Below are 18,914 nucleotides of genomic sequence, written 5' to 3' on the forward strand. Positions count from 1 at the left end.
TACCTCTTTTAATAAGAACTTTTTAAAATCCAGTAAGCAGCTACAGACACAATTAAAAAGTAGACAAAATTTAAAAAAGGAGAAAAAGCAAAGACAAATCCTTCACTATGTAATAAATACAAAGTTCTATTAGTGTTCCTCCACTAACATTCTGTGGGAGGCCTAGCTTTCCATGCACTCAAGAGTATGTTCCATTATTGTACAGGAAGACCAGTACAGGAAGACCAGGAAGACTGCATTAGGGTGTGATGATGTCAAACCAAATATGTACTGGCACTGCTGAGTTCAAGGTCCACAGTTTTGGTCTTAAGTAAGGTTAATTGACCAGGCGGTGCTGGATTCCATAGCTGAAGTAGATAGCAAACCCAATCAGCATCCAGACACCAAGTATAGCCCAGGTGCCAGCTGTCATCTGCATCATAAGGTAAACATTCATGAAGATGCTCAGTACTGAGAGGAAAGGCAGACCAGGGACCTTAAAGTAAAGGGGAGTGGAGCTCTGAGGCTGTCTCCAGATGACCCCAGTGAGCCCAGTGATGAGCACCAGGAGCACCACAACCACTGAAATCCACACTGGGTCTCCAGAAAGCAGAACTGGCCACTGGGCCAGCACCAGGCAAAGAAGAATGATCAGCAGAACAAGCAGTGAGGAGCAAATATAGACAACCTGGCCAGAGAGTGGAGTGGGGATGGAGCTGCCTGGAAAAAGTAATCCCTGTAGAGTCAGCTTCTCTGCTGCAACTTCTCTATTCCCATCCTGCACCTCTGCTTCATTTCCCCCATTATGCATCTCAGGCTGATACCTGACAATGAGAACACCAAAAACCAGCAGAGAGAAAGCTAGCAGGCACCCAAGTGACATGAAGCCCAGAAGATCAGTGAGTCCAAAGAAGAATACTATGACTAGTGCAATAATGCCAAAGATCACAGTGGCCACGATGGGGATGTTTGTGCCAGTTTGGATCCTGGCAAGGACAGGGAATAGGAGGCCATCCTGTGTCATCATATGTATCACCAGTTGTATGGGGAATATAAAGTCAAAGGAGTTGATAGAAAGACAGAGGAATCCAAAAGCTACAACATAGTAGGCAGGGGCCCAGCCAATATGGAGAAATGCCTCAGGCAAGGTGCTCCCACGTTGAAGCTGGTAGTAAGGCACCATGAGTGTAAGTGCTGAAAAGACACCAAAATACACCAAAAGACAGATGAACAGTGAAATCACAATGCCCCTGGGGATGGAATGTTGGGGATTCTTGGCTTCTTCAACTCTGGTAATAATAAAAGTGAAACTCACAAATGTATAGAGACAGGTAGCTGCTCCATGGAGAATCCCCTGGAAGCCAAAAGGCATAAATCCTCCAGACCCCAGGGGGCCCAAGCCAGAGGTGTCATTGAGTCCAGCCTTTATGTAGTCCTCTTCTGTGAGCTGCCAGTTGTGCAGGTCCCCCTTAATGAAGCCAGCAATGATGACAAAAATGAGAACAATAATTTTCATCAATGTGAACACTTTGGTAACAACAGGAAGCTGCCTAATCTTCCAAGTCAGAAATCCTATGAATAACAACACAAGGAACACAACAAAGAAGACTAGAACATCTGCAAAAACACGGGAAACATTTAGTGAGATGCTGTCATGCAGCATCTGAAATATCTGGTTTCCAAAAACATTGTCAAAAACTAAGATCCAGGCTTGGGTCACAATGCTTACATAGACAGTATTTATGAGGAGGAGGTTCCAGACAGTGATGAAAGCCCCGAGTTCACCTACAGTGACATAGCTGTAGAGATATGAAGAGCCAGAATGTGGAACTAATCTCTGCATAGGTCAGCCCAGTCAACACTGAAGTTAGGCCAGCCACCAAGAAGCAGATCACAATGGATGGTCCTGCTTTATCTCTAGCCACTTCACCAGGCAGGATATACACAATTATATTCATTGTATAGTCCATACCCAGGGCCACTATATCCAGAGTGGTCAGGCTTCTGGCAGTCTCAGCCACAGGTTGTTCCAGTGTACATCTGCGTACCAGCTTTTGACCAAATCTGCAAAGTGCTTGACACAACATTCTAGCTGGAATTGGAGTAGATTCTAGGATCTGAGAGCTGTGATGAGAGCAGGGAGCCGTAAGTCTCAGATCAGGTTCCGTGACACTGAGGTAAGCTGGGTTGGGTTGGGGATGTTGCAGCTGGTTGCTCAGACTTCAGTGATGCTGCTTCATATTTCTTCTGCTATGCGCTATCCCTCCATAATGCCTAAGACATGGTAAACAATATTTACTGAAGAATGGTGTTCAACTAACAAACCAAAGTTCAGAAGTCGCATGTCACCTGATACAGCCTGAATATCAGAGAAACTGACACAAAAGGACATCATAGAAAAATCAACCCTGCTTTCCACCCAGAAAAACTGCCAAATATCTCCCAACATTCTCTTATTTTACATAATACATGGCATAATTCCATTTTGGTTTGTCAACTTAATGTAACTTCATGTACTAATTAAGCTGTAAAACACATCAGGGCATGAATTTATTGCACAATAATTCACATACAAGATGTTTGCGTGGTACTTAGGCATGAGTTATGACACATTTATTCACAGAATGGAGGGTCTTATTGCAATTACAGAACCATTTTTGAAATATCATGAGTATAAATATAAATATTGGTCCCATGGTCTTAAAACCCTTAGCCCCCAAATCAGATTCCAAGGTCACATGTCACTTTGGCCCCCTTTATCCTCATTCTGCATTACCATTTAGCTGTATTGATGACAAAGAATGTACAGCCCAACCCTTCCTTTACCCACCTGGCCACCACGGTACAGTGAAAAGAGAAAAGGGAAAAAGGGGTAGGGCCTTTATAACTACCTGCAAAAAGGAGAGCTACAGACTGTCTGGTGAGGAAACACTGGAGAAATGGGTGAAGCAGCCAACCAAGTGTCCATTACTAAGAAGGGAGAAGAACCAGAAAGGCCATTTTGTGAATTCTGACATTCAATGAAACTCACCCAAAGCAACCAGACAAAAATTCACTACAGTTATGTTCACAGTTATTATGAGAGTGTGATAGGTAGAGAGAAAAAAAGTAATTCACCTAGCTCAGTAGCTCACAACCAAAACAATTCCTTCTGTCTCTTCCCTCTCTGGGTTCCAGGCAAGAAGGTGAGCTCACTTCTGCAGAAAGTCTCCTCACTGACCACACTGTGCTCTATAAACACCTTGAACCATCTGTGATGTCAGCTGCTGGCATCCTGCAGCAGAATCTGCCCTGTTCTGTGAGCTTGTAACTCCCTATTAAGTTCCACAAGGAGTTATTTTTAACTGGCTTAAAGTATCATCTGAATATATCAATTATATTTTCTTAATGAACAAATCCTGCATGTGTTTCCTCCTCCCCTCCCCCAGCTGCTATTCAAATGTCCCCCTCCTAAAGCAGAACAAGGTTTTAGTTGAACAATTCAGAGGAATGTCCTAGAAATAACTAGTGGAAAACAGAGAAAACAAAGTGATGGAGCCCCCACTCTCCTCCCTACTTAGGCTTTGTGTTTTCTTTATTTTTATTTATTTATTTATTTTTATTTTTAAGAGAGAGAGAGCAGGATCAGGGGAAAGGGGCAGACAGAGAGAATCTTAAGCAGGTTCCATGTTCAGACTGGTGCCCAATGCAGTCCTGGGATTATGACCTGAACTGAAATAAAGAGTTGGACGCTGAAATGACTGAGCTAGCCAGGCGCCCCTCAGGTTTTAGTTTTGAGAGAATTTTAGGAAATGTTGTCAGAGGTTTCAAAAGAGAGAAAGACCAGGTCAAACTTAAAAAAAATCTCTATAGATGATCAAGAGGACCCCTTGGATTATGGGTCAGACCTTCTTTCTACAAATCTATCTAGACTCTTTATGTGCCATTCACCAGTTCCAATGTTATGATTTACCAACAAACACCTGAGACAGATAAGGAAGGTCAATTAACTCAAGGAACTTTCTACACTATGAATGTGATTGATGTGTCCCCACTCATGTCCAAGCTTCAAACCCTTCAGTGCTTCCCCACTGCGCTTCCTTCCTTCATAGTCTTTCCTTCCTACATCATCTGACCCTTACTTATTCCTCCAGCCTCTTGCCCTTCTCACTTCCTATTCCAGCTGCAAAATCCCATATCTACCCCGTTCCCTTGCCTCTAATGCCCTATTAGCACTTCACATACTAACCCCCAATTCTCTTTCAGTTCCCAGCTCAGAAGTTGCTTCCCCAGAAGTCTCCCCTGACCCTTATGCTGCCCTTCTGGTGTGCTTTCATAGCACCTGGGTTTCCCCCCATATTCCATTTATTCTGATGTGTCAGAATTCCAGTTCAGCTGCCTGTCTCCTCCAATAGACTGTGAGTTGGCTCAATAAATATTTGTTGAACAAACGTACAAACTGAGAAGAGAAGCCTGAAAGAGCAAATAACCCAGAATTCCTATCTACTTGAGTTTGAGATACATACTTGGTAGCCAAGCAACCTTTATGCACCTGGCTCAGGTAAAGATATAAATGGTATTACCTTCCTTGTAGAAGTCAATCAAAATGAAAAGTGTGAAGCAAAATCTACCTGTGATAAAACCCTGATCTTCACATTGTTCACGGCAGGTATAAGCCACACATAGGTGATAAAGAATAGTTTGCCTTTGAGGACACTTGTTTAAAACTACCGGGCTGCCTTGGGTTACAGGCAACCAACCACCAATGCCCTACTTTTTTGAAGGCATCATGCTCAGGCCCTATAATCTAGGTAGCACGTCCTTAGGCAAAGGTTCTCACTTTGGGGGACAGAGGGAGGCATAATGAAGGTACCTGGTGACATCTTCAAATTTCATATCCTGTCTCTGGAGATTCTTGTCCAATTAGCCCTGTAGTTCCCATGACTGCTCTAAATCACCCCAAAATGAAAAGAAATTGTCCTCAATTTCAAAGGGAAGAGATTCTACAAGTTTCCTTTACAGGAAGTCAGCACAGTTTGGTAGTTAGGAGTTAAGGCTCTGCAGGTAGACTGTTCAGGTTCAAATCGCAACTCAACTTATACCAGATGACTTTGGACAAAGTAGTTCACCTCCTGGGGACTTAGTTTCCACAACAGTCAAGTAAAAATGAAAGTAAATGCCTCGTAGGGTAATTGTGAGGAGTAAGTGAAATGATGCCTGCAAAGTACTTACCTCAGTGCCTAGCAAACAACATGTACTTAATATAATCTACCTAATGTTTAATATGGAAATCTGACCCAAAGCTTCCAAACTTTGAAAATCAATTAGTCTTTATAGATATATAGCCTCAAAATCACCCACTACAACTCAAGCCTGTGAGCTAGCTGTCATGAGACAATTACAAGTTTTATTCTTTTGCAGAGCAGAAGCTTTTTATCTCGATGAGGTCCCAATAGTTCATGTTTGCTTTTAATTTGCCTGCCTTTGGAGATGTGTCGAGTAGCTGACGAATGGATAAAGAAGATGTGGTTTATATATACAATGGAATACTACTTGGCAATGAGAAAGAATGAAATATGGCCATTTGTATTAATGTGGCTGGAACTGGATAGTATTATGCTAAGTGAAATAAGTCAGGCAGAGAAAGACAGATACCATATGTTTTCACTCATATGTGGATCCTGAGAAATTTAACAGAAGATCATGGGGGAGGAGAAGGGGGAAAAAAAGTTACAGAGAGGGAAGGAGGCAAACCATAAGTGACTCTTAAATACTGAGAACAAACTGAGGGTTGATGGGGGGTGGGGGAGAGGGGAAAGTGGGTGATGGGCATTAAGGAGAACATCTGTTGGGATGAGCACTGGGTGTTGTATGGAAACCAATATGATAAGAAGTTATATTTAAAAAAAGAATTATTTGGAATAGAGAAACCACAAAGGAGATGTGGAAAGACTTAAGATTTAAAATTTAAACTTATATATATGAAAACAGTATAAATAAAAGGAAAAAAATAAATGTTTTATTCTATATATTTTGCCTTGAACCTCAAAGGACTCTAATTAGACACACTCATACATGCTGGTGCTAAACACGTGGGGGATCTAGGCTTACTGAGTTATACCAGGCATCAAAAAATGAAGGAGTTGAAAATAATAATAATAATAATAATAATAATATCATCCTTGCTTACAGATGCCGCATCTCATTTCTGGGAGAGGCAGGGCTGAGTACTATAGAGGTAAGAGCAATTAACATTATGTCAAATCTTTGGATTTGAGCCTTGTTTCTTCTGCTTGACTATATAATCTCTTCTGCTTAATCCCTCTAAACCCAGATTTCCTCATCCACAAGAACCCTTACTTCACTTCCCTTACTGGATCAAAATGAGAATTCCATGAGAAGATACAAACTATCATGTACTCCTGGTGGGAGTGTAACTGGGCCACCATCCTGAAGCACAATCTTAGCGGAAGTAAGAATGTACACCCCCCCCCCACCCACACACACACACAATCCCTCTACAAGGTAACACCCAAAGGAACCTCTCTCCTGAGTCTATAAGGAAGCCAATATGAACACGTTCAATGCAGGACTGTTTGTGGTAGCAGGGAGTTGGAAGCTATGCCAGCATCTGTTACTAGAGGGATACATAAGTAAAATGTGCTGTGTGTGCACAATGAAATACTACACAGCAGTCAGAAATCATACAGTAGATTTACATACAGCAACATGGGTATATCTCAAAAAGAGTGTTAGGAAGCAAAAGCAAAAGCAGGATGAAGTGTATAGCACAATATCACTTATGTAAATTTAAAGAACAGCCAAAAAATGTGTATATTTGTCAAGGATACATATATATACATACATATGTATGTATACATATATATACATACATATGTATGTATACATATATATGTATACATACATATATATGTATACATACATATGTATATATATATATACATACATATATATACATATTAAAAATGTCACATTATTTCTCTGCTCAAAAGCTTTCATTGGTTTCCCTTTTTATTCAGAGTGGGAGCCAAAGTCTGTACTTACAATGGCCTACAAAGTCCTAGAGTATTTGTCACTGACCCAGCTACTTCTCAGCCTCTGTTTCTCTCTCTCTTCCCATTTTCCTCACACTACTGGCCTCCTAAGAATTCTGGTTTCCTAACATACCAGGCAAGCCCTCACCTTAGGGCCTTTGCACTAGTTGTCTCCTATAACTGTACCACTTCTGGCCCAGATATCCACATGGTTGCTTCCTTAATGGCATTTCATGAAATAGCACAAAACTGTGTAGCAATGCCTTCCTTAATCACCACATAAAAAACTTCACAATGTACCTTACCCCCCCCCATCACTTATCCCTATTTAACATACTATAAATTTTACCTATTTATTTGTTCATGATTATCTCACTGCAAAAGAATATAAGCTCCATGAAAGCAGGAACTTTTTATTATTATTATTTTGCTCCTGGCTGTATTCTCTGCACTTACAACTGAGCCTGACACATAATCACCACTCTGAATTCATTGCGTGGATGAATGTATCTAAATAAATGTATAGAGCATGGATTGGAGGAGCATTCATTGAATACACTAAAGCATGTGTCTCCAGTGAAGAGAGGAAATGAGATTAGAGATCAGGATGAAAGGGGAAAATAAAATGCATTGATACAGTGCCTGACAGGGGGCGATGGTGCTAAGAGTCCATGACTGAGGGAGGGGTTGACTCCACTCTGTGCACTTCAGGTTGAACAAAAGAATTGCATGAGGTGATGTTGTGAGAGGACCTGGTTCAGAGCCTGAAAATGGTGGGCACTCAATAGATTTAAAATGAAGGGCAACTGGATCCTATAATCATCAGAACATGGAGAATACAGAGAAGAAATGCCTGCTAGAAAGAGGGTGGAGAATAAAGGGTATCCGGCACCCCTCCTACCAATTCTCTCCAAACACTTTTCCCTTTTCCCGATTCCTCTTTCTCCTTCAGCTCCTTCAATTGTTTCTGGAGGCTCCTTATTGGTCACTAAGGATGCTTGTACCACGTTTCTCTCTCTGGGGACCTGTCTCCAGCCACCAACCTCCCAACAAAGACACAACAGTAGTTATTGACATTTATTGAATCACAGGCCCCTCTGAGGTTGGTCACCTCAAAAAAATGTCCTACACTCTTCTGAAGTCCATCCATGGATCATGAGTAGGAATCCCAGAGGAGGACCATCTGCATGGCAGGGGTGTAGATGGGTAATGCTTTTGATAATTTTTTTTCCCTTCAAATGTGTTGTGCAGAGTGGTCCTTGTGCTTTTTCCATATTTACTAAAGAGGGACAGGGGGCTACAGATCAAGTATGAAGATACTAGAGAAGCAACCCAGAGAACAAAATATCTGGGAGTAATCATGTTTTATGACTCCAATAAAAGCAGACAGAACAAACAAATGAACAAGCAAACCTATAGAAGAGAAAGCAAACCTATGATTGGGAATCATGAGAAAGACTACCACAAATACAGCTTATAATAACACAGAGAAACATCGTCTTCAAACACCATGTTCAGAAATGCCCTCTCTCCGTGCAATAATCTATGATTATTTCAATAGTTTATATTCAGTTCAGACTCTCTGACTAAGCTGTCAGAGACCGCCCCCTAATTCTCCCCCTACCCTCAGGACTACCACCTCTTTCCTAACTCAGCTTCTTGTATCCTGACTTACCCTTCCTGAGATGAGCCCTCACCTGAGTAAGTACCCTCCCTTCCAGGGATGTCTTCCTCACTCCTTTCTGTCCAGTCTTGATGCTCTAGCTCTTTTCAACATTAATCTACAACTTTACCCCTTGTGTCTAGGAAGCCTTTCTTAAGCCATCCTGACTGATACCCGTCTCCAACCTTCTGCCCCTCCCATCAGCACTTACAGCCAATCATGATGCTCAGTTAAAACTAATTTTCCATTTCTACCTGCTGGTGTCCTGAGTGTGACACTTAAATTTCTTTATAGTCTAAAAACTGCCAGAGAGCAGCACCAGGATCCACCTTCAACTCTCACTACCCAGGACAAGGATCTACTCATAATTGTACCAAGCAACTAAAAGAGGAATTTGACAGATAAAATGAATTTATTGATTGATTGATTGATTGACTACTATATCTTGAGATTCCTAGAAGTAGGATTTTATTTTCCATTGGAAAGAGAGAAAGAGCCAGTCCCAGGTAGAAACAGGAGACCAGATCATGCATCATCTATTCCAACAGTGTTTCCTTCGGATATTTCCTAATGAGGGTCTTGGGTCTGTGAATGTCGATTTCACTAGGAAACAGTCTCTCCCAAAGGAGGTGTTATCTCAGGAAAGATTCTTAGAGAAATGCAGAGAGAGGCCAGAAAAAATAAAGCCAGCTTCTTTGAATTCCATAATGCCCCTAGCTCCCCATTTACTCAGTCCTCCCTGCCTTTCTTGGTCTCTGAACTCCTTCCAAATTCCAAAACAAAGTTCCATCCCAGAAAAACTCCCATCAAATCTAATATTCACCCACTAAATTAAGGCCCTCTTGCTTTTCCAGCCAGCCCCACCCACTTTCCTTTGTCCTGGAGGGTCACTGTGCTTATTCCTCTGTCTCTAGAAGGGTACTGCCCTCACTCTGTACCTTTCCTTTTCAAAACATTTTTCCAGTGCAGTAAGTTCCACTGGTTCTTTCCCATGGTTGGGTGTTAACACTCCTGCCAATCAGGAAGTTGGCCTTGTGGCTTCTCCCAAATACATACAAAGATATTTTGGATACCAGCTATTTTGTTACAAGTTTGATGAAGACCTGTGAGGAAGGATACTGAGACTGTTAAATAATTATTTTCAAGTTCTCAAAGTTTCAGAGAAGTGGACTTTAAATTCAACATCTCCAGAGATTATATCAATCCCTCTGTATCTAAGCACAGCTTATTTCTGATCCCAAAGTATGTAAATTCTCTCATCCTCCTTAAAACACAAACATCCTTCACCTCAAGTTGCTTACATTCCTGCAGTAGGAAGCAAACAATAAATAGATAAGTAATATGAATATATATTGTGTTATATTTGCAATCAGTGTTGCAGAGAAAAGGGAAGCAAGAAAAGGTTATGATGTGCTCAGAGTGGGTGTTGTCATTATAAAATGGGGATCCAAGAGAGCCTCACCTTCACACTGTTGTGCAACCATCACCACCATCCATCTCCAGAACTTGTTCATCTTCCTTAGCTGAAACTCTGTACCCATTAAACTCCCCATTCTTCCCTCCCCACAGCCCCTGGCAACCAACATTCTACTTTCTGTCTCTATTAATTTGACTACTACAGGTACCTCCTATGAGTAGAATTATATAATATTGCTCTTTTGTGACCGGGTTATTTCATTTAGCACAATATCTTCATGTTGTAGCTCATATCAGAATGTCCTTCCTCTTCAGGCTGAATAAGATTCCATTGTGTGTATATCCTACATCTTGTTTATCTATCCATCCACTGGTGGGCATGTGATTTGTGTCACCTTTAACTATTGAGAATAAGGCTGTTATGAATACGGGTGTACAAATATCTTTTTGAGTCCCTGCTTTCAATTCCTTGGGATATATACCCAGAAGTGGAATGCTGGATCATATGGTAATTGTATAGGTAATTTTTTGAGAAATCACAATACTGTTTTCCACAGCGACTGTTCTATTTTACATTCTCACCAGTAATGCACAAGTGTCCCAATTTTTCCACATCTTCCCCAGCACTCGTTATCCTTTGGGCTAGTAGCCATCCTAATGGGTATAAGGTGGTACTAAGTGGCTATTTTTGAGAAATAACAAGGAGGCCTGTGGGGCCAGGACAGAGTCAAGTGAGGGGGAAGCAGTAGGGGATGAGGTCAGAGAGAGAGCAGGAAGTCAGATCCTTCATATAGGGTCTGAGAGTCACTGTGAGGACTTTGGCTGTTACTCTGGGTGTGATGGGAACAGATAGTGTCACATGCTGCCTACTGATTTTCATGTTCTGTGAGCTAAGTATTGGGTTTTAAAACCAAGGAAAAACCTCCTCCAGAGTTTGAAGACAAGACGTGGAGGGAAGTTTTGTGGAGTTCTCAACAGATCTTTGTTGTTTCTGGTAACACATTGAGGGCTGAACAAGATGTGTTCTTGCCTCTGCTTCCCTCTTAGACACCAAAGCAGACATGCCATATGGCCACCCATGGGGCAGTAACATGATGGATTGCTTTCACTGAAGCTGTTCACTTTCTGCTTTCTGGATTATCTCTAGGCAGGACCCCATCACTTAAAAATCAAACAAAATTTATGTTAGTGTCATTCACTATTTCAGGTTATTCCCACCATTATTGTGGATCTGGAATCTGGTGAAATTAGGACTTCAAAGACAGGGGTAGCAAGACTCAGAAAGGGGAGCAGGAACCATATGCATCAGATACTCACAAGCCTTGCAAAATTAAATAGATGGATCCAGTCCAAAGCCCAAGATGCCTCAGGAAGGACTGTCAAAAAAGTCTGAGATGCATTTGTGGAGAGAGAGAAGGCCCCAAAGAGAAACCTGAAACCACATTTCAAAGAAGCAAAGAGTACCTCCCATGACCTCACTAGCTCTGGGCCACAAGGATGAAAGCTTCTATATCCCAATGAGAAGTCCAAATAGGTATACAGCTTCTCAACAACAAATAATCTGGAGAGAATGGCTGCCAAAGCACCATTTATAAATGTTAGAAAATATAAACTTGTGTGTTGGTAGTGGGGAGATTGATGGTAGAGAAGGAGAGAATTATGGGATTGTCCATGCTGGGAAAGGAGAGACTGGAATCAATTTTCACTATGACATTCTTATGATTCAAATGGGGGCAGGGGAAGTAAGAAGTATAGTATAGAGGGAAGTATATTGTAGAAATGTAATAAATAATTTCTCTCATCAAGGAAACAGGCTATGTACTCCTAGGTCCTGTGTGCTATGTTTCTTTTCAGTTGACAACCACCTTATTCATCATCCACTCTCAACTCATTATGATCACTACCCGCCCCCAGGGTAAAGAGACTCCACAGTTTGCCTATGCCACAGTCCCAATCTCATTTCCCTTCTCTGTTGGATCATTACAGATGTACTGGGTTACCTTTAAGCCTTCAAACATGTATAATAAAAATGGGACTCAGATATAGGAGAAGGCTGCTCTTCCTCCTCTCCTCAAGTATAAAAATAATAGATCTAAGTGACAGTGAAAATTTTAGGTCACTCATTTATTTGATCATTCAAAAATAGTTAAACACCCTTTAAATACCTGTCCTAATGTTTGATGGTACCAACACAATATGGAGGAAGAAGACATTTCCCTGCCTACATGGCACTCATTGTTATTAACAATGTTCTTATACAATATTCCTGCTGAATATCAAAATTGTCCATGTCAGGAATGACAGTATGAGGAACTGTTGCAATTTAAAGGAGAATAAAGAGGCATGACAATGAAATGCAATGCAGAACCTGGGACTGCAGCTGGATTAGGTAAAAACATTTTACTATAAAAAAATTGGACAAGTTGTAAACTTTGGATATGGATCATATATCATGTATACATGCACATGTGCACACATACAAACATTGGAGAAAATAAGCAAATGTGGCAAAATATTAACAACTGGTCAATCTTGGTGAAAGATAATGGGTGTTAATTATATTATTCTTACAACTTTCTGTAGGGTTGATAATTGTCAAACAAAAATGGAAGGAGAAAAATAAGAATATCACAATAGTAAAGGTTATGGACTCTCTTACCCTCTCTTACTCTCTTACCTTACTTTCTTGCCCTTTATAAACAAGCTTGCCATCACTTGGTTGGAACAAAACCCCATCCAGAATGATCTAGCCCCCAAACAGGAACTTTAGATCAGAGGATTGGGCAGGAAGACAGAATTCCCTTGTCTTTGATTTACAGTCAAAATTGTCACCAAGCAAAAATGTTTGGAAAGAAATCACAACCTTGGCTCATGTTAGCACAGTTATGAACCCTAGAGGTGCTGGGAAACATCTGCAGAGGCTGGAGGCAGAGAACAATGGTATCGGGCAAATAGGGGTACCAGGTAAATGTGTAAGATTTAGGGATACATGGAGAGAGTGGTGAAAGTGAGCCAGAAGTTGTTGAGCTGCAAGTGATGCATAGATGTTATTTCATTTAACCTCCATAACAACCCAATGAAATAAGTATTATTATTCCACTTTACAGACTGAGTGGCTAGACAATTGTCCCAAGCTCATATAACCAGTCCAAAGAAGAGCTGGAATTTGAACTTGGTTCTTTGTTACTTCAAAGACCTTGTTTCTCTACTGCAGCACCCTATCTCCACAAAGAGTCAAGACTCTAGGGTGTGGCTATTTAAGGAATATTTGAGCTAGTTCTTATCTTTGTGCCTAAGAAACCTGCTGATGTTTTCCCTTTCCTCCCAAATACATACTGATGGGCCAGAGCTAGAAGTACTGGGGTCATTAAACCTCAAAGCTCTATCTGAACAATGTCATGATAAACTCCAAACCTAATCTAGGGCCAAAGTGTCTCCACACTATCCTTTTAGATGCCAAGAAAGATTCCAAAGCATCCCCGTAGCCATTCCAATAGTTCCCAGATATGATTTTACAGCTAAGTGTAATTCCTGCCCAGAGCTTTAGCTCATCCCCTTTTGCTTGGCTTCTAGTAAAATATAGTATAGTAGACCCCTAGATGCCAAATATAAGACACCTTCCTGGGCATTAGTGTTCCCCATTGTGACCCATGTCTGTGATCAGCCCTGAGCTCACAGCATCTATAGAGTTGTTAATATTTATTAATCATCCAGGCGCCTAGGTGGCTCGGTTGGTTAAGCATCCGATTCTGGCTCAGGTCTTGATCTCAAGGTTCGTGGGTTCAAGCCCTGCGTTGGGATCTGTGCTGATAGCTCAGAGTCTGGAGTCTGCTTTGAATTCTGTGTGCCCCCACCCCCGTCTCTCTGTCCCTCCACTGCTCATTCTCTCTCTCTCCCTCTCAAAAATAAGTAAAAAACATTAAAAAACTGAAAACAAAAATTTATTAATCACCCATGGAAATAAGCACAAAACCAGTGGAAATCAGGTGTCATTACAGACTTCTTTATCCATTTTTTGGCCCTCATCATTATTTTTAAAACTTATTAAGAAATATGGACTTGGAAAAAGAATATTGGTATTATAAACATACTATTAGTATAGGATGATCAACAGAGAAGATAGAGGATTGTCTTTCTGTTGTAGTTTCTAAGGAAGCAAACCCCAAATATGTGCAGAAGAAGAGGATTGACAGAGCAGCCTTTAAGGACCCTGACTTTATTCAGGGAAACTACATACAAACTTGGAACAAGTCTAAGAAATTGCAGCTGAATCATTGGTTACTGATATTTTGGGATCACCACTCTAGCCTTCTGTTCAATTGAGGTGACATGAAATCACTTAGACATTTTGCACCTTGTCCATTCTAGACCTCTATTTAGTGTGTTTCTACGCATTGCAAATATAGCATATCAAGGGCCAGCCTCCTGCCATACTCCCTGTTCCACCATCCTGATCCATAAAATGGGTAACTCTAAACAATGAGATCCTCTCATCTCTCACTCATATTCACTCAGTAGACATTCAAGCTGCCCTTGAAGCAGGATAAAGCCTAAATCACATTCTTCACAACCACTACACTGTACCAGATAACTGAAGTGTGAGTACTCTCTACCCTCCTTCTGGAAAATGACACTTTTTGTCAACTCTTAAAAAGACACCCCCACACCCCCACACACTCACAGACAGACCAGTTGTTTCCTGCCCTCTATTAAATATAAACTTCTAATATTATATTTCCAAGGCTTTCTTTTCACTGTTCTTCTACCACTTAGTCTTACTATTAGCTTTTCTGTGGCTCCTGCATGAATTAAGACAAGTCTTTCCATACACAGGACATTAACATCAGCCCTCACACAGATTGCCCTTTCTTGAATAGAACTTACTCTATCCCATCTCTGTCCAACATGACCCTCCTTCTGCTAATTTGTCTGGTCACATCTGCAGATACATAACTGATATTTCCAGTATGCTTTCCTTGTCTCCTGCTCTCCCCTCATTAATACCCAGTGGAATAACTCGCTGACCTAGAATTTTGCCTTGGTGGACACCCAGTTAGGGGAGATGGCAGGAATAGTAGGTTATGAGGTGGAGCAGAGGAGAAGAGCTTCTGCCTGATGATACTCAGCTTGTCTTTCTTTCCCCACCTGAAGCCTGAGGTATAAAGAAGTAACTCATCACAACCAAGGAAGTACCCCACCATTTACAGCCCAGTTTGGAGATATCTATCACCACAAGACAGTGAAAGTACAAAGTAAGTAACCTGAGTTTACTGAGGTAAAGTGACATTTATGATTTGCTCCAGTGTTATCCCCTTGATATGTGACAACTGAACGGTGGACAATGAGGTGTGTTGTTACTTACATGCTTTACTTTATTTGGAAAATAAGTCACTTAATGCTTTAGCAGTAAGGAACATGACAGGATACTCAAAATCCAATAACTACATTTAAGGCTAGCTTGCAGAAAGGAGGAATGGTCAATTGACTGAATGAAGATAGACTAGTATTTCACTTGGTTTAGGAGGATAGGACCATGAAATGATCTTATATCTTAAGCTCCCAGAGAAAAGAATTTTCTGTATTTGCTACCATTTTCCTGTGCTGTCTATAAATAACTAGACAGATGGGTTTGGGGTACTTTGGGTTGGGTAAAAAATGAGAAATTGGATGGTCCCTCAAGTAGAAACAAACAAAAAAAACATATTTCTAATTAAGAAAGACTGGATTCAATCTATTAAAGATCAGATTTCAACTAAGTATAAATGAATACAAAGGCAAATTCCAAATTACAAAACTCAGGCTCCACACTGATTCTTTGTGCAAAAGAACTCAAGCAAAAGCAACATTTTTCTTCCCCCTAAATTATCAACACCACCACAATTACCCCCAAATCATCATACACTCAGTTATACACAGTGCAAGACAATGATGATAAATAGATAATTCCTCTCTGGGAATTTAACATTTAGGGTATTTCATGAATACATCCCCATCAGCCAATAAAATAAAGATACATAAACTATGAAACAAGAAGGATATTTCTAAATTAGAAGTCAATAGTCAAGGCAAAGACATGTCAAGATCTCAGATGAACTCATAATTGATGGAAGGTAAGAGTAGTAAAGACATCATTTTCCAGTGTGGTGAGAATAAGGATTATCTTCTGTGCAGTGTGGGTCAGCCTGATAACGCCACATGCAAGAGTGGGGAATTAGCCCATCTTGGCATTGTGGATAACTGTTTGACAAGAAAACATCAGTTCAGGCTACATCTTCAGCTTGGGGTATGATCCAATAAATAGAGTCTCTTTTAGACAGTCCTTTCATGCCCCCACCAAAAACACAAAATAAACTCTACCACACCTTAAACCAGTAAATCCAGTTTTACCAACTAGACATATCCAGTACAATATTTGCTACAGATAATTAGTACTGATCTAGATACTAAAGAATAATAATAATAATAATAATAATAATAATAATAATAATAAAGTTCTCAGTCTTGGTCTGTGGGGAAAAGGAAAGAGGAGAAAAACCCCTGCAGTAGTAATAAATGTGTAACTTCTTCCCTGAGGAAAGAAAAGTAAAGGTCAGCTAGCTTCTTGGAAACATTGGAAACAAAGCTGAAGTACCCTAATTCGGCTCATACTAAAGAAGATAAATATCCAAACTTACTTCCCAGGTGTCTTCCGAGAACAACCTCACCAAATGGATCATTTAACAGGCATCCTCCCATATATGGTCTTACATTGTACTGTATTCTGTTTGCATATTACCGGGAAGAAGCCTTTGTCTCCCTTTCTAAAATAAAAACTCCTTAGGTTATCATGTGCTTTCTCAATGAGGCTAGAAACCTTATTCTGCAAGTGAATATTTCTAGGTTCAAAGAAGACTTGAACTTGAAGGAATGGCTGTCCCGAAACTGTCTGCTCAGGAAACAACCACCTCCTTCAACTCACTTACCTACCCTACCACCCCCAGCCCTACACCTCTCAACTCCCATCCCAGTCTGGCAGAGGCTGAATTCCAAGTCAGTGAAATGCATCCTGATGCAGACAAACACGCACAAACATGCAGACCAACTGTATGTAAACCAAATCCATCCACACAAATTTAGCCCAAAATCTATATACATGTAGACCAAAACATTTTTGCTTCCTCCCATAATACCTACGGAGTCCCTGCTACATACAAACACCACACTAGTATCATTGCACCACTATTTGGGTAAACAGTCAGATAGCCAGGGTTTCTTTGGACGATGTGTAGACTCCATATTTTTCAGTATCATTCTGGGATGGTTATGAACAAGGCATTTTTTCTTAGTCCCTCTGGGAAAACTACAGAGAAGACAAAGTTAACTGCAATGTCTCTCATTCAAGATTTGACACATTTACAGGTGACACATTGATGTCAGCAGTGAAAATCTATTTCTTCTCTACTTCCCCCTATGATTATCTACACACTTTTCCCAATCCCAAATTCTGTCAGAACACCTAATAAAAGTCCTCAGGAGAAAGCAGTAGAAGGAAATCTATGTGCCTGTCCACCTTATTTTCCAGTCCACAACTGTAATGTATGATGGCCCTTGTCTATAATGATCAGTGATCCACATTATTTTTTTCCAAGTCTTGCTAAACAGCTTTTCTTTCCCTGCCAAATTCTTTGTTTCTTTTAAGCTAAGAATCTAGAAATACATCCAGTGTCCCATCCATCAGTATACTCTCTCTCGACATTTACTAGCATTTGTGAGTGGTCAGAACCCATGGCTCCATCTTCCATGTACTTCCTCCCAATATACACCTTCAGTAACACACTGCACACAAAGTGGCTTAAGAAAGGCCAACTATCTCTCTGGTTATCTTCCCTTCATACCTTTAAGTGTGTCCTTCTGTCCTCCTGTGTAAGGACTCAGCTGTCTCTTTCTCTCTGTTCTCTCTCAGCAGACTGTGCTTGGTTCCTCTCACAGCCCTAGGTAGCTGCTCCACACCGCCACCATCTCCCTGGAAAGTTAACTGTTGTTGTTGTTGTTGTTGTTGTTGTTGTTGTTGTTGTTGTTGTTTTGTAGGAAAGACATCAGATCCTCTGAGTCAAATGAAAATTTTATCATGCCTCAAAGTCCTGAGTTTTTATCCAAATACTGATCAATATGACTACTCCACCAAGATCTGTCTGCCTCACCTAAGTTCAGGCAGTAGAATCTAAAACAACCAGCTTCTGCTACCAGTTTTTAAGGGATACTCTTTATCCCTCTTCCCTAATTGTTTCTAATCTCCAGTCTGCTTTGGGATTTATGTAATAATAAAAGAGAAAAGGGATGTGGATAAACCAAAATAATGTCTTGTAAAAATAATTTTTTATCAATTTGGAATATACTTGGTGAAGGAAATTGGACCTTCCACATGATTTTGCTTAAACTAAGGTTAAAATGAATGTGCCCTCTTGAAGCACATAACATGTATCAACTGACAATGAAGAGGAGTTGTGAAACAGTGGCTAAAGGGCAAGAGGAAGACAACCTAGAAATAAACATTTGACACATATAATCAACAAAACATGTGTTGCACATGGATAAATGTTGTCTGGGCTTTTGGTGTTGGGGTACAGCCCACAGTGTACTTGGTGGTGGGGAGGTGTGGGGTTGGAGAACAGTTGAAGACTCCAAAGGCCTTCGAATTAAAGAGTTGCAAATATGTTTCATGATAACAGCAAACTGCCTGTTGGAGACCCAGTGTTTTAAAGACCACTAGGCAGCCACACCCTAGGGGAACTTGGTAATCTTGCCGCCTATAGCCTGATCTGGCCTATAATCAATCCCCACCA

At 40.7% G+C, this 18,914-nt stretch overlaps 1 protein-coding gene and 1 pseudogene across 1 annotated transcript in view; both read right to left on the reverse strand.

Moving 5' to 3' along the window:
* LOC122224325 overlaps positions 1-1,353 on the reverse strand; it is a 130,121-nt gene extending 128,768 nt beyond the window's left edge. Inside the window, 1 exon segment of the mRNA XM_042945992.1 lies at positions 1,295-1,353. The gene's annotated coding sequence lies outside the window, so the exon portion shown is untranslated.
* Positions 240-18,914, reverse strand: part of LOC122224311 — a 51,841-nt pseudogene continuing 33,166 nt past the window's right edge.

Source organism: Panthera leo, chromosome B4 (genome assembly GCF_018350215.1).
Source record: "Panthera leo isolate Ple1 chromosome B4, P.leo_Ple1_pat1.1, whole genome shotgun sequence".
Taxonomy (NCBI): domain Eukaryota; kingdom Metazoa; phylum Chordata; class Mammalia; order Carnivora; family Felidae; genus Panthera; species Panthera leo.